The sequence below is a fragment of the Danio rerio genome, chromosome 4 (assembly GCF_052040795.2).
Source record: "Danio rerio strain M-AB ecotype USA chromosome 4, GRCz13ab, whole genome shotgun sequence".
Lineage (NCBI taxonomy): Eukaryota > Metazoa > Chordata > Actinopteri > Cypriniformes > Danionidae > Danio > Danio rerio.
In genome coordinates, this window is record NC_141024.2 from 11742952 (window position 1) to 11756726 (window position 13775).

Sequence of the window (13775 nt, forward strand, 5' to 3'; positions counted from 1 at the left end):
CGTCAGATACAAATATGATCTGCAATGCTTTTCCCTTGTCGCAAACAAATCTGAGGAAGCTAATTTCCTGGTGCCTCAAAATGGCATTGTTATATGGATTTGTGTGCAAGAACAAAACTTTGAGTCATATAGTTTTAATCATGTGCTGGCATTGGTGATGTGCGCATTTTTAACTCTTCTGTCATCCATTATGAGCAAGTTACTGACAAATTAAATTAGGGTGGAGTAATTATGACTTATGCAACTTGAATAAACAGATGTTTCCAATGTACTCTCATGCACCATGTGTTTTAATCCACAATTCTCTCTTGCAATGTATATGCCATTACACTGTCACCTGATCAGTCCAAGACCCATAAAGTGGCCCACTGTGGCCGAAGTGCCCCCTCTGCTCCTGTCATTTCCTCAGGAAACCACGCATAACTTGAGTGAAGCATAAACGAGCTTAACAACCCCCCACCCCCTGTTTAACATGGCCAGAGTGAATGGAAGACAGCTGGTGATGTATTACTGTCCTCACACATACCCTGGGCTCAAATCTTTGAGCAGCGCCTCTCCTATATGAGCTGCTTCATTTCGGCTGACTGGACCAATGAGTTATGGATAGTGGAAAGTTATGACAGGCTTCTATGACACAGTGCAAATATGTGTGTCTGTCCATATGTTTGTCAGTATATCTGTCTGTTCGTCCATCAGTCTGTCTGTCTGTCTGTCTGTCTGTCTATCTATCTATCTATATTTAGCTGTCTGTCTGTCTGTCTATCTATCTATCTGTCTGTCTGTCTATCTATCCCTGTCTGTCTATCTATCTATCTATCTATCTATCTATCTATCTATCTATCTATCTATCTATCTATCTATCTATCTATCTATCTATCTATCTATCTATCTGTCTGTCTGTCTGTCTGTCTGTCTGTCTGTCTGTCTGTCTGTCTGTCTGTCTGTCTATATTTAGCTGTCTGTCTGTCTGTCTATCTATCCCTGTCTGTCTGTCTATCTATCTATCTATCTATCTATCTATCTATCTATCTATCTATCTATCTATCTATCTATCTATCTATCTATCTATCTATCTATCTGTCTGTCTGTCTGTCTGTCTGTCTGTCTGTCTATATTTAGCTGTCTGTCTGTCTATCTGTCTGTCTGTCTATCTATCTATCTATCTATCTATCTATCTATCTATCTATCTATCTATCTATCTATCTATCTGTCTGTCTGTCTGTCTGTCTGTCTGTCTGTCTGTCTGTCTGTCTGTCTGTCTGTCTGTCTATATTTGTCTGTCTGTCTATCTATCTGTCTATCCCTGTCTATTTGTCTGTCTGTCTGTCTGTCTGTCTGTCTTTCTGTCTGTCTGTCTGTCTGTCTGTCTGTCTGTCTATCTATCTATCTATCTATCTATCTATCTATCTATCTATCTATCTATCTATCTATCTATCTATCTATCTATCTATCTATCTGATTCTCTGTCTTTCTGTCTGTCTGTTTTAAAAAATGGCCTGCAGTGGAAGTGAACCTGAGCTGACATGTACATTTAAACGGCATTGCTCTCTGCAGTAAACATGCTGGAATGTTTCAGTGCCATGATCAAAGCTCAGCTAAGACGCCGTTTAGACAACAAAAGCTGCGAGTGTCAGCAGGACCAGGCCCAGGCCGTCACACAAACTGAAACTGTGGAGCGTGTTCCTGTCAGCATGTGGACATGTGTCAGAACCAAAGCAATCGCAGCAAGAGATGAATAGTGCCAGATGTTGCTTCTTGGATCTGATCCTGAATAGATGGCCTCCAGACGTCCAGGGAGAACAGCTTTTCAATCAAACTTAAGTCAGATGCGTAAATGTTTCACATCTGTCACTTTTTCAATGTTTTATGAATTCGGTGAAATCATGTTTGTCATTATGATCGACAAGCATTAATGCTGCTTTAGGTATATTGTTGTACTTGATCAAATTATTTGCTTTCACAGTCCCACGATGTACAAGAGGACCCTTGGCCTTAACATAATGCAATTTGTATGTGTGGTACAGTCCTAAACAACTCTATGATGCTGACATAAACAGATCCATCAGTAAATGCTTTGTTTATTGAGTTATTTTGGACTTTCCAGCACTGGAATTAAATGAGAGAGAAAGACTTTTGTTTGATGTGCTGCCTTACCATAATATGTAAATCTCCTCTTCAATTGTTTATGTGAGTTGTGTTAGCTTTCATGACAAAAAAAAAAAAAAACAGGATATGTTATGGAGAAAAAACAAACATAAATTTCAGCTAAGTAAATATAATATTATTTATTTACAAAACACTAACTCGCATATGTGTTTGAGTAAGTACCGACCAGCCAATTGTAATTGCACGCGACGGTTACCTCATTAATTATTCATAAGCGTTTTATAGCTCCCTGACAGGAACTTTTATTGCTCTTAAATTTCAAGTTCTTGTGCAAAACAAGTTGAATAATGACAGCGAAACTATCAGATTTAGTGTTAAATACAAATTAGCATTGCATTTTTGTGTTAAAAGACACCTGCAGCGATTATGTTTACACTTACTGTCATGAAAACCGGACGCGTCAATTCAAATTAAAAGTTTGTTGTTTACAAACGCGCATTAGGAAATCATAAAGAGGATCAACGATTTCACGGTAAACTATGATTAACAGTGTCAGAAGTGTAACTAGATAACAAGGGATTACATTAATCCAGTTAATGTAAAGTGTGACAAGCCTGTCAGATACTGTTAGAGTCTATATAAAAGCATACACTGATACATTCAACGATTTATATTGTTTCAGGTTCAGAAGGTTATTCATCTGGATAAAAGCACATCTGATTTGGTGAGTTACATAACTGTTGAATTATGTATGTGAGAAAGATTTACAATATGCTTGCTTAGGGATCTATTATTTGTATTGTTGTGAGTGTAGCAAAAATGCTTTTATTTCAAACTGGGCGTTCCTTATTCTTGTTATTACATTTTGTCTGCCAGAACATTTTGTGTCAATTATTTGTGTTTGTTCAAATACCATGGTTCACTCACTTAAATGTCCTTGCCACACTCCAAACTTCATCTAAAACATTTCCTCTTTCTGTGATTGATTATAAAGCCAAAGCCAATGACTTTTTGAATATGGAGGGGAGTGTCCCAAATTAATCATTTCAGCATGAAAAGCTCATTCTTTTTTATTATTCAAAGAGACATTAACCCCTCCTAACCCTTTCATTTCATTCAGTTCATTATTGTTTAAGTGACATTGATTTAAAAAGTTGATTTTGATAGTTAAGTAAATAAATCATTAATAAAAATAATAAATACATTTTAACTACAACAAGTTCAAAATGCAGTGTAAAGGCAAGTTATCAGTTGACTTGACTTAAAAAATAAAATAAAATAAAGAAACGGTACAGAATGATTGTAGTAATATGTCAAAGAGCACTTTTAGCTTTGCTTGTATTTAAATAAATCTAACATTTTAATGAGATGATTCAAACATCTCAAAGCTGTGTGATCATTCATGTCAAACAGCACATAGAACGACTGCAGAAAAACTATATTGACATGCACACCTGGAATGCATTTTCTCTCAGCTAAACACTTCGCTTTTCAAATGAAACCTGAGCTTGTTTGTGAAAGTGTTACTTCTGGTGCTTTTATTAAAATTAAAACTAAATATTTAATAAAAAAATGGAAAAACTATTTAATAAAACTATTGCTTTTATCAAAAATTAAAATAATAAAATAGGTTAAAGATATATTTATTTGTTTAATTATATGATTAAATCGAGACAGATATGACATAAATAGATAAAATTTAGATAACTATCATCAAATACATGTACCTAAACAGCCCCCTCCAAAAGAATATACTACAAATGCCATGCACCTAAGGATATGTGACCTCAAATTCTTCTTATTTGTAAGTCGCTTCAGGTGAAGCATCTGTAAAGTGTAACTGTTATTTACAGCACCATAGAGTGTTACATAACAGAATTTCCTCTGTTCAACTCAAGGGATGTAAATTCAGAAAAAGTGGGATGGCTATATTTTAAAAGGAGGCCTTTCTGAGATCATCATGTATGGTAAATTGTGATGTATTGGTATTTTATTGCTAACTCTGTTTGTTATGTTATTTTATTATATGTAATTGACTACTTGAATTTAATATTAACAGACACTTTTGCATTCACTCTATGCAATAAGACAAAAAGTCATGACAGCAATATTTAAACTACTTTAACAAATTTTAATCATTAAATGAAGTTTCACAAACTAAATTATTGTGATACGTGATATGATTGATTGCTAATTTGTATTTAGCAATAATCCAGTCAGATTGACTCAAGCCTTCAATAAATAGACCAATTTTCCCTACTACTTTATCTTCATTTTGGAAGAATCCCCCCTTCCTTCCCATCTCCTCCTTTTCCTATCTATACCTAATCTCAGACCCCCTTATATGCTTATTGACCAGGCGGGAGCCCTAAGCTCATTTATACCCGATATCAGGGTTCTCTCCCAGGACATCATGCCAATCCTGCTATTAGAGTCAAGCAATATCTAAGTGTGAACTCTTGAATCAAGTTAATTAAAGTTTAACTTAGCAAGGTTTAACTTAATATTTTCAATCAGTCTTATTAATGTTAGTTGAAATTATTATAAAAGTGAATTTAATTCACCAAAAAAATGTAGGCTGCAAGAATGCTTTACAGTGCATAAAGTTTTGATTTGAACCTCTGAAATTGTGCATTTCACAATATATTTCATTATAAAAAGATTTTGGGATACTTTCGGTACTGTGATAAACACATTAATCAATACAACTAAAACAGTTTTAGCAGAAGATGATGTCAAATTTTAACAGAAGAATTAATGAAAGTGATTATAATATTATTCGTTAAACACTTAACTGTGAACTCCTCCAAATAAACAAGACACATTTTCTCCCATTTTAAGTGCATCAAGAATTTCTTGTGGTGATAGCTTTATTCCTTTGAGTTGATTTGTTCTGTTTTAGTTTGAGCTGTCATTGGGGGCCATCATAATTTTTTGCTTAATCAGGCTCACTAATGTTAGCTGAAATGACTTGAAAAGTGAATTTGATTCAGCTTGAAAATTGCAGGCAGCAAGAATGTTTTACATTGCGTGAAGATTTGATTTGAAACCCTGAGCATTTGAATTTTACTGTAAATTCCATTATGAAAATATATAGAAATTCTTTCAGTGCTGTGGAAATCATACAGATTATTCAATACAAACTTACAGCCTACAAAATACACACTGAAAACCCTAATGTTGTCTTTACGTAAACAATTAGGTAAAGTTGACTGAACATAACTTACAATTTAGCATTTTGGTCCTATCACTTAAAAATATAGAGTTAATTTAACTCATGTACCATGAAAATGCATAAACTTAAGATTTCAAGTCTAGTAAGCTCAAAATCATAATAAATCCTTTGAAAAAAATAGTTCATTTTCACAAAAGAAGTCTTGACTCTAAAATTCTAATATGTACAACCTTTTAAGTACAAGTACAAGTATAATTATTTATTATAATGTGAATAAATGGCTACTAATATTTTGTTTAAAATTGATTTAAACATTTTTTCATAGTATATTATTACAGACACACATGCACAAGTTTGGTAAACAGAACAATTTTATTATAGTTTACTTAAGTACTTAGTTTGATGAACTGAACAATTTAAGTATAGTCTACAAAACCGGCAAGTTAAATAAACTTAAATATGCAAGTTTTGGGAGACTCCATTACTCAATTAAATTGAAGCAATGAGTTTATTCAATTAATTTAGTTCAGTCAACTTATTAGGGTTTTCAGTGCCGTTTTAGCAGAAGATGAAGTCAAATTTTAACATAAAAATTAATGAAAGTGTTTATAATATTATTCGTTAAACACTTAACTTTGAACTCCTCCAAATAAACAAGACCCATTTTCTCCCATTGTAAGTGCCTTTTGTGGTGATAGCTTTATTTCTTTGAGTTCTGTTTTAGTTTGAGCTGTCATTGGGGGCCGTCATCATTTTTGCTCAATCTGCCTGGCGCCGTTAGTGGCTCAGCAATAACACTCTTCACTTTTAAGAAGACTTGTCAGTTGTTGAGCAGAGGTGAACCTCTTCCTCTCCTCATACTTGATCCATCATATGTCTTTTCACCCCTTACTGAGAAGTCTGGTGGAGTTTTGCTGGCATCTCGCTCTCTTTTCTCTCAGGAGAGCAGCAGAAGTGTGCGTGTGTGTTAGTTTGTTTGCGAGTGTGTGTCTGTGGAACTCTGGCTGACTCGCAGCTCTGCATACCGTAACACACACAGATCCTTCTCCCACTTTACCGCAGTCGTGCCGAGCATTGCGAGACCCTCACACACACATGCCTCACATTACGACTGGCGTCTTCACCGTTCACTGCGAGTGTCTGTATGGGATATATGGCGATGGATGTACAGGGGTCGGAACAATCGGCTGCTTGGAAAGTCTGCTTAATGTCAGTGTTAGTTTTAGTGGTTGTGGCCACATGTTAAAAACTACAAAATGGCTGATCTGAAGTGGTGGTCCAATTGTAATGGCTGTAATATCCAGCAGAGGGCACTGTAAGTTCTAAAATCACCCGGTAGCCTTTATTATGCGAGTTTCCTCTTAATTTGAAGGGTGTACAAAGGTTATCTGTTTGGATTTATTTGAACTTAACAAATGTTGGAGCAGTGAAGTGTTTATTCAGTGCATATAAACCAAGATCCATTAATTGTGTAAGGGATAAGAAACAAAGAGTGTTAAAATTCCTCAAGTTGCTAAATATGTTGCTCAGTTCTGAATGGGGAATGATTACCGGTAAATAATTAAGCAGATTATGAGAGAGGGAAGAGAAAGGGAAACAGATGCAGGGGTCTAGGTCGCATGGGCATTAAGACAAATCACCATGACGACAAGCCTTTAAGTGCGTGGATCCAAACGGCGCTTGCCAAGTTCCGCTCCGAAACATCTAAGCCATGAGCGTGCCTTCGTTTTGGACAATGGCATGCATCATGAGGGATCTGCGGATGGAGGCGGGCGGAAACCGCAAGGACATTATTGCAATTATTCATATCTCTGGTGTCATTAAATAGATTTAGAGCTGGTGTTCGTTTCAAAGGCCAGATCGCATGCCTTCCATGTGGCGTGTTGTTGTTGTACGGTAAGTTGCGTACGGCCATATGTACAGCGTGTTAGGGGTGCTGGTCCTCAACGGACATCCAGAACTGGATCACGTTCAGCATTCTCACTTAGTCCAAAACCGCTCATTTATATCTTCTGACCAGAAATCCCATATGGCCTGAGCGCGTCCTGCTTCCACGGCCTCGAGTTTTAAGAGAGTTCTGTGACTCGGATTTGCTTGGCACCACACATGTGACATATTCACGCCTCACGACCATATTTTCCGCCCCAGAGGAAATACAACAGGCCTGCAATAAATCTTGCAATTACACAATAGAAAATGCAGAATATGTAAACACAGGAGTTTTAATTGGAAACACATTTGCCGCTCCGCAGCCGGGGGAAGGCAGCTTTCAGTAACGTCTATACAGACTGTAAATGAGTAATTGCCTCAGCCTCTCTCAGCCTGTCTCCATTTTTTAAATTCTTGACAGCCCGCTAAGGAGAGAGAGAGGCTGAATTTTGTGTGAGCGGGGTCTGCTCTGACCCCTCTTGCAAGCGCAACCCTCAGGGACGCGGGAGGAAGCCTTATTATTTTCCTGCGAGGCTACAGAGAGACGCGGAGAAGGACAGGTGAAGAAAAGGCGAATGAAAATGAGATGGGGGTCCCAGGTTGAAAGGGGACCCGGAGAGGCTGACATCACGGCAGGCTTGCTTCATCCAGAGGGGCTTTTTGGCTCGCTGCCCTTATGGTTGCAGGCGCTTGCAGATTTACTTCAGTAAATGTGTTTCTGATAAGTCAGCACAGAGATTACATCTACTGAGCAGGTCTTCTTTCTTGTTTTAGACTTCTCCACTTCTCCCACCCGCATCTCTTCTCGTGAAGCATTTGGGTTGCATTTAGATCCATGAGGTATAAAAAATTAACAAAATGACAAATCTGTGTTTCATAAGCACATTTTTTTTGGCAGTAACTACATGACAATTAGGCAAGGTCTGCACATCTTGCTTGATTTTAGTTTTTGGTTCATTTTCAGTTGTCTTAATTTGATTAGGGATACAACGATTAACCGTTTTCACTATTAAGCTGCGGGCACACTAGAGTTTGAGCTTGCGAAATTCTGTTGTACAACACTGCGAAAAAGGGGGCTGGATTAAACAAGGTGATTAGATATTTAAAAAAGCAAGCGATTGGTCCATATTTTACATTTCTGTCCTGAGAGGTCTTGTTTTAATCCTCAATTGGTCTCAAGCAGTCAAGTGATGCGATTTCGCTCTTAAGAGTTCACCAAGCTTGACCTTTAAGCTTGTCGCAGGAGCTTGCATTTACGGTCTGACGTATTCACGCGCTTATGAATTGAGTCCAGTATCCGCAGCTTTAACCGCAATTTAATTTGTCACGTTAGTTAATTGTAAAGGCTTCTCAACACTGCATTTTTACTAGGAACAAAACTGTGCAATTACGCCTAATGTGCGCTAGTTTAAAGTTCCAAGCTTGTACACAATACTCATGCACACTGGATTAAAGGTTAATTTTAATTGTGACTTGAGGAACTTCGTTCACATATCCCGTCTTCTGCGCACTAAAATGTTAGTTATTTCTAATGGAAGCATACGGCTTGCACGCCAATTAGAAAAAGATGTACACGCGGCACGACTTGCTCATGCTTTCCAGGTCCACCTAGTTAAAAGAATGCCACGAGTGCAATGCAAGTCACCTGTCAAGAACTGATCAGTCAGATTCATTCATTCATTTCTATGCCCAAGAGTAAAAAAAAACACACAAATGAAAAATATCAAACAATTTTGCAATATAGTTGCAAAAATAAAGTGCCTTTCGGACAGAGGTTCCACAGTCTTTGACTACATTTGCTCTCTTTAAAAGGGAAATATATAGCTAACATGTAGCTTAGATTTACATTAGACAAATTTATTTATTCATTTATTTATTTATTTATTCATTTCTCTTTCATTTATGTTCCGTGCAAAATTATTACTTATGTTTAAATGCCACTTTCACTTACTTTTAAGTCCAAAAAGAAATGGACTATTTTTTGTTTTTACTGTTATCTTGTGCTGTATTGATTGCTTACTGAGAAGCAATAAATTACACTTTAAAACAAATGGAGTTATGTGATTCAAACTAGTTTTGAAATTAATGAATGCATAATAATCATAATAACCCTGAAACAAGGATTATTCCTCAGACTATAATCGTACAATCAACATCTAAAATCGTGGGTAGCACTTTGCAATAAGGCTGTATTAATTCATGTTAGTTAATGCATAACATGAAAAAACAATGAACAATGCATTTATTACAGTGTTTGTTCATGTTAGTTAACGTTAGTTAATGGAAATATTATTGTACTTGGTGAGTTCATGTTAACTCGGTGCATTAACTACTGTAAACAAGTATGAATGTTAATAATGCATTAGTAAATGTTGAACTATGGTTAAATGCTGCACAACAATTGTTCATATTTAGTTCATGTTAGTAAATACATGAACTTAGAAGCCTTATTGTAAAGAGTGAACTAATTGTTGCATCCCTACTCATTATTATTCTTATTTTCTTATTCTTATTGCTGCATTGTCATTTTCATACCTAGCACACACAGTTTAAAACAATAAAAAATGGCATTATATAATATAAATAGTTACAATTACACCGAAAAATTTTTTTTATTGGATTTACAAATTGTTTTAAGGTATAATGGTAAATTATTTGCAAAATAAATTCAATGTATCATTTTTTTTTAGTGTAGAATATATTTTAGAATTTTTTTAAAGAGGAACCTCTAAATGCCGTCTGAAATTTTCCTCTAACATTCTGTGTGTTTGTTCAGTAATATGACTTTTATGGGAAAAAATAAATCCTTTTCTGGTCTTTAAAGTGAAATAAATGTAAACAAATGAGACTGAGAACATTTTTTGAGGGAAATTTCAGATGCCACTTGGAGGTTGTTGCATCTAAACTCTTCATGTACACTACAATCTAGAGGAGGAAAAATATGCATGCATCATAATTTTAAATCGTGTTGGAGCAGCACATCATATTTTCAATATTAGTTGCAATAAGAAATGCAACAAATCTGCATTTAAAGAAATATAAATAAATAAATATTAATGGCCTTGAAAATAAGGACATTTTCTTCTTCTTTCTTCTCTTTTTTTTTTTTTTTTTTAGCTAAAATGTGACCTGGACATGCTCTTGACAGGTTTTTGTGAGACTGGCTCTTGTACTGTATTCTGGAGCATTCACTGCCTCTGGTGACAGAAAATGAAAGTATGGGGTCAATGTTTCGTTTAGAAGGCTAGATGGTTCTGCCGTTGCTATGGACACAGCGCTGCTGAATGATTTGCCCATTGTATTTGCCTTCTTTAAAAGTGACGGCGATTTTAAGAGCTTTATTGATGTACTACACAGACAAATTCATCTTGCCGTCAATTGAATTATCACTATGAATAGATCTGCGCATATAACATGAATCTGAAGTGCAGTTTGTATGGGGTGGGGTGGCGGTGGGTGTCATATTTTTAGGGTTATACATTAAGCGTACGTTTTAGTCCTGGCATAACACTTCTGCTTCTTTTTCATGGCATAACAAACCCGGTTATGCTGGCTAGCAGTGTTGCCCTTTGTTACTTCAGCTGTCGGCTCAAAATAAAGACCAGTTAAAACTTAAACTTAGCCACAATGAAAATAAAACTGATATTGAATGCTTTCTCGGTGAAGGGTCACACTTGTTTCGCCAATACATTGCATGTCAGCCTTGTCAATCAAATCTTAAGGAAGGAACTATACATCGAAAACCCTTCAGTGCTTTGCCAGCTTCAAGAAACGGAAAATACTTCTCATTAGGAAGTAACCGATATCATCTCGAGCACAGATCAACGTATTCACACAATTCCTAGCGGTCATCTGTGCCGCAGTTGTCAATGGGCTGTTTGTGCGCTGATGTCAGATTCGGTTCCTCGACTGTGAAGGACAGCCTCATTTGTTCTTGTTTATTAGATATCAAATGTAGGAGCACAAATGGCTCGGTAGGTTGCCATTTATATCACACTGATGTGCTCCCATGCACGAACGCGCTCTCTCGGAGGCTGGATTTGCTTGATTGGGCTTTCTCAGCTAGCAATGCGCATCTGCTCTTTGTGTCCGTGTGTCCATGTTTCCTCTGCCTGTGTGCCTTTGATTCCGGTGGCAGCTATGGATCTGATCATAAAACCCTTTCCTGTTTTCCCACTCGTACCCCTGCTGCTGCAAATGAAAATGGACGCACACACACCACTGGTTCGGTGGGACGCAAGCCAGCAGACCCAACGAAATCGAGGCACTGTTTGAGGCCTTATGGAGATTAATGTCTGGAAGGGGGGAGATGACATTTATGAGAAACAACATGGACAATTCGTACTTGACCAGGAAGATGAGAGCGCTCAGTGTTGCATTGGAATTCACTTTATTTTCTTCCATTGGAGCTGATCAATAGCATTGATGTGGAACCTGAAGACCAACTGGCTGTTAATGCAACTTAATTGAGTCATTTATCTTTTAAATTCAGACATTGCAGGACAGAAGGAATCGTGTTTTTACACTTTACCCTCATGATGCATTTGAGAGCGTTTTGACACTAAAATACAGGAAGCTTTTTAAACGAATGCACTTCAGTTAGGGAACTAAAGTTCACAAATGACTCAGGACCCTTTAAAACAGTGTTTCTCAACCATGTTCCTTGGAGGACTGCATGTTTTGGATGTCTCCTTTGTCTGTCACACCTATTACAGGACTTTCAGTCTCTGCTAATGAGCTGATGATCTGAATCAGGTGTGTTTGGTTAAAGAGACATGGGCTGTTTCTCGATTCCAAGAACGCTGAGAATGGAATTGTGTTCTTGTGGAAACCGTTTTTGCCAAGTTACCTCGGAAGAACAAACTCGGTAGACTGCAAGAACAGAGAATGCGTCCTTTGAGAAATGAGATGCTGTGTTCTTCCTTGATGGTCACATGACCTTCACGCATTTACAACTTAAAATTATTTAAAAATTAAAGCATTCATACAACGATTTATTGTTTTTTCCCTTTTCACAATATATACTATGCATAAACACCTCACAAATATACATTGCACAATATAAATAAAACTAATTTTAATATGAATTTCAGCAAATAAACACCCTTTATGTGTTTGTGCCTTTATGAATATTTTCATACTAATGTTTACGTGCATCATTTAGTCAAACTTCTGAGAACAAGTTATATCTATGAACTTTAATAATAAATCTATCCTCGATATTAAGAACACTTCCGGGAACATTCACGCATCTTCCATTCTTGCAGTCTTGAGGAACTGATCTTTGACGATTGGTTATGATGTCACATGAGAACACAAGGATGCTAAAGAATGCATATTAAGAAACAGCCATAGAAAATGTACAGAGCTGATGGTCCTCCAGGAACGTGGTTGAGAAACACTGCTTTAAAATACACCAAATTTATGAAGTTATTAATGTTTTCTATTTGGGTCAATTTTGGATCTGGGAATGAATGAAGCAAATATTGTTAGTCTCTAAAGTTTTATTAGTATCAAAAACATTTGATGTAAAGATGCATTTAGATTTACCCCATATCTCACACATTTAAGAATGATGAACATTTAGTTGACGGCAAAATTATTAAGCCTCTTGTGAAATGTTAATATATATTTCCCAAGTGTATTTTCAAATTTTTTACAGTTTTCCTATTATTTATTATTATTATTATTATTATTATTATTTCCTTCTCATATTTCTTTAGTTCAGCTGAAATAAAAGCAGTTTTCATTTTGTTTTAATTTTAGTTTATCTGTTTTATTTTAAAGTCAATATTATAAGCCCCTTTATTTAATTTTTTGATTTCTACAGAACAAACCAGTATTGTTCAATGACTCGATTTATTAACCTAATTTAACCTAATTATTCAATTGCACTTCAAGATGATCACTATTTTTTTGCAAAATATTATGACAAGAAAAACAATAGAAATTAGTTGCAGGAATTAGTTATTAAAATACTATGTTTAAAAACTTTCTCTCCCTTAAACAGCACTTGGGAAATATTGTAAAAAAATCACAAATTCACAGGAGGGCTAAATAAGTTTGTCTTACTGGACATTCTATGTACAACACCTACTGATCTCAAAGTAGCTGATCAGATGCAATATGGTTTTAGTTATTATTTATAAAAAGATGTATTCAGAATTTAAATATACAGATTTATAATGAATTACTATTTCGTTTTCTCTGTATAGGTCAGAGGTGCTCAACCTGTTTCTGGAGATCTACCTTCCTACAGAGTTCAGCTCCAATCCTGATCAAACACACCTGGACCAATTCATTAGGACCTAAACTTGATAACTATAGGCAGGTGTGTTTGATATGGGTTGCACCTAAAATCTCCTGGAACAGGTTTGAACGCCCCTTCTATACATCATAAAACCCTGAGACATTTCTTAAAATATCATCATTCAAGCTCCACAGAAAAAAAGTCATGCTAGTTTAATAGACTTTTATTATTATTTTTTATTGAACTAAACACTTAATAAAGCTGTAATAATCTCCAATCATTAGATGCATTTTCTGGAAGACGGATGTTGGCGTG

The 13775-nt window shown here is 36.0% G+C and overlaps 1 protein-coding gene across 5 annotated transcripts in view; it reads left to right on the top strand.

Moving 5' to 3' along the window:
- The first annotated feature begins 2578 nt into the window (after window positions 1–2578).
- sema3aa (sema domain, immunoglobulin domain (Ig), short basic domain, secreted, (semaphorin) 3Aa) overlaps window positions 2579–13775 on the top strand; it is a 165936-nt gene continuing 154739 nt past the window's right edge. For 2 of the 5 annotated variants that reach the window (XM_087246026.1, XM_087246028.1), the window contains exons 1-3: window positions 2579–2638; window positions 2789–2830; window positions 13426–13582. The gene's annotated coding sequence lies outside the window, so the exon portion shown is untranslated. The remainder of the gene's footprint in view (window positions 2639–2788; window positions 2831–13425; window positions 13583–13775) is intronic. The other 3 variants (XM_087246024.1, XM_087246025.1, XM_087246027.1) reach the window with 2 other exon arrangements.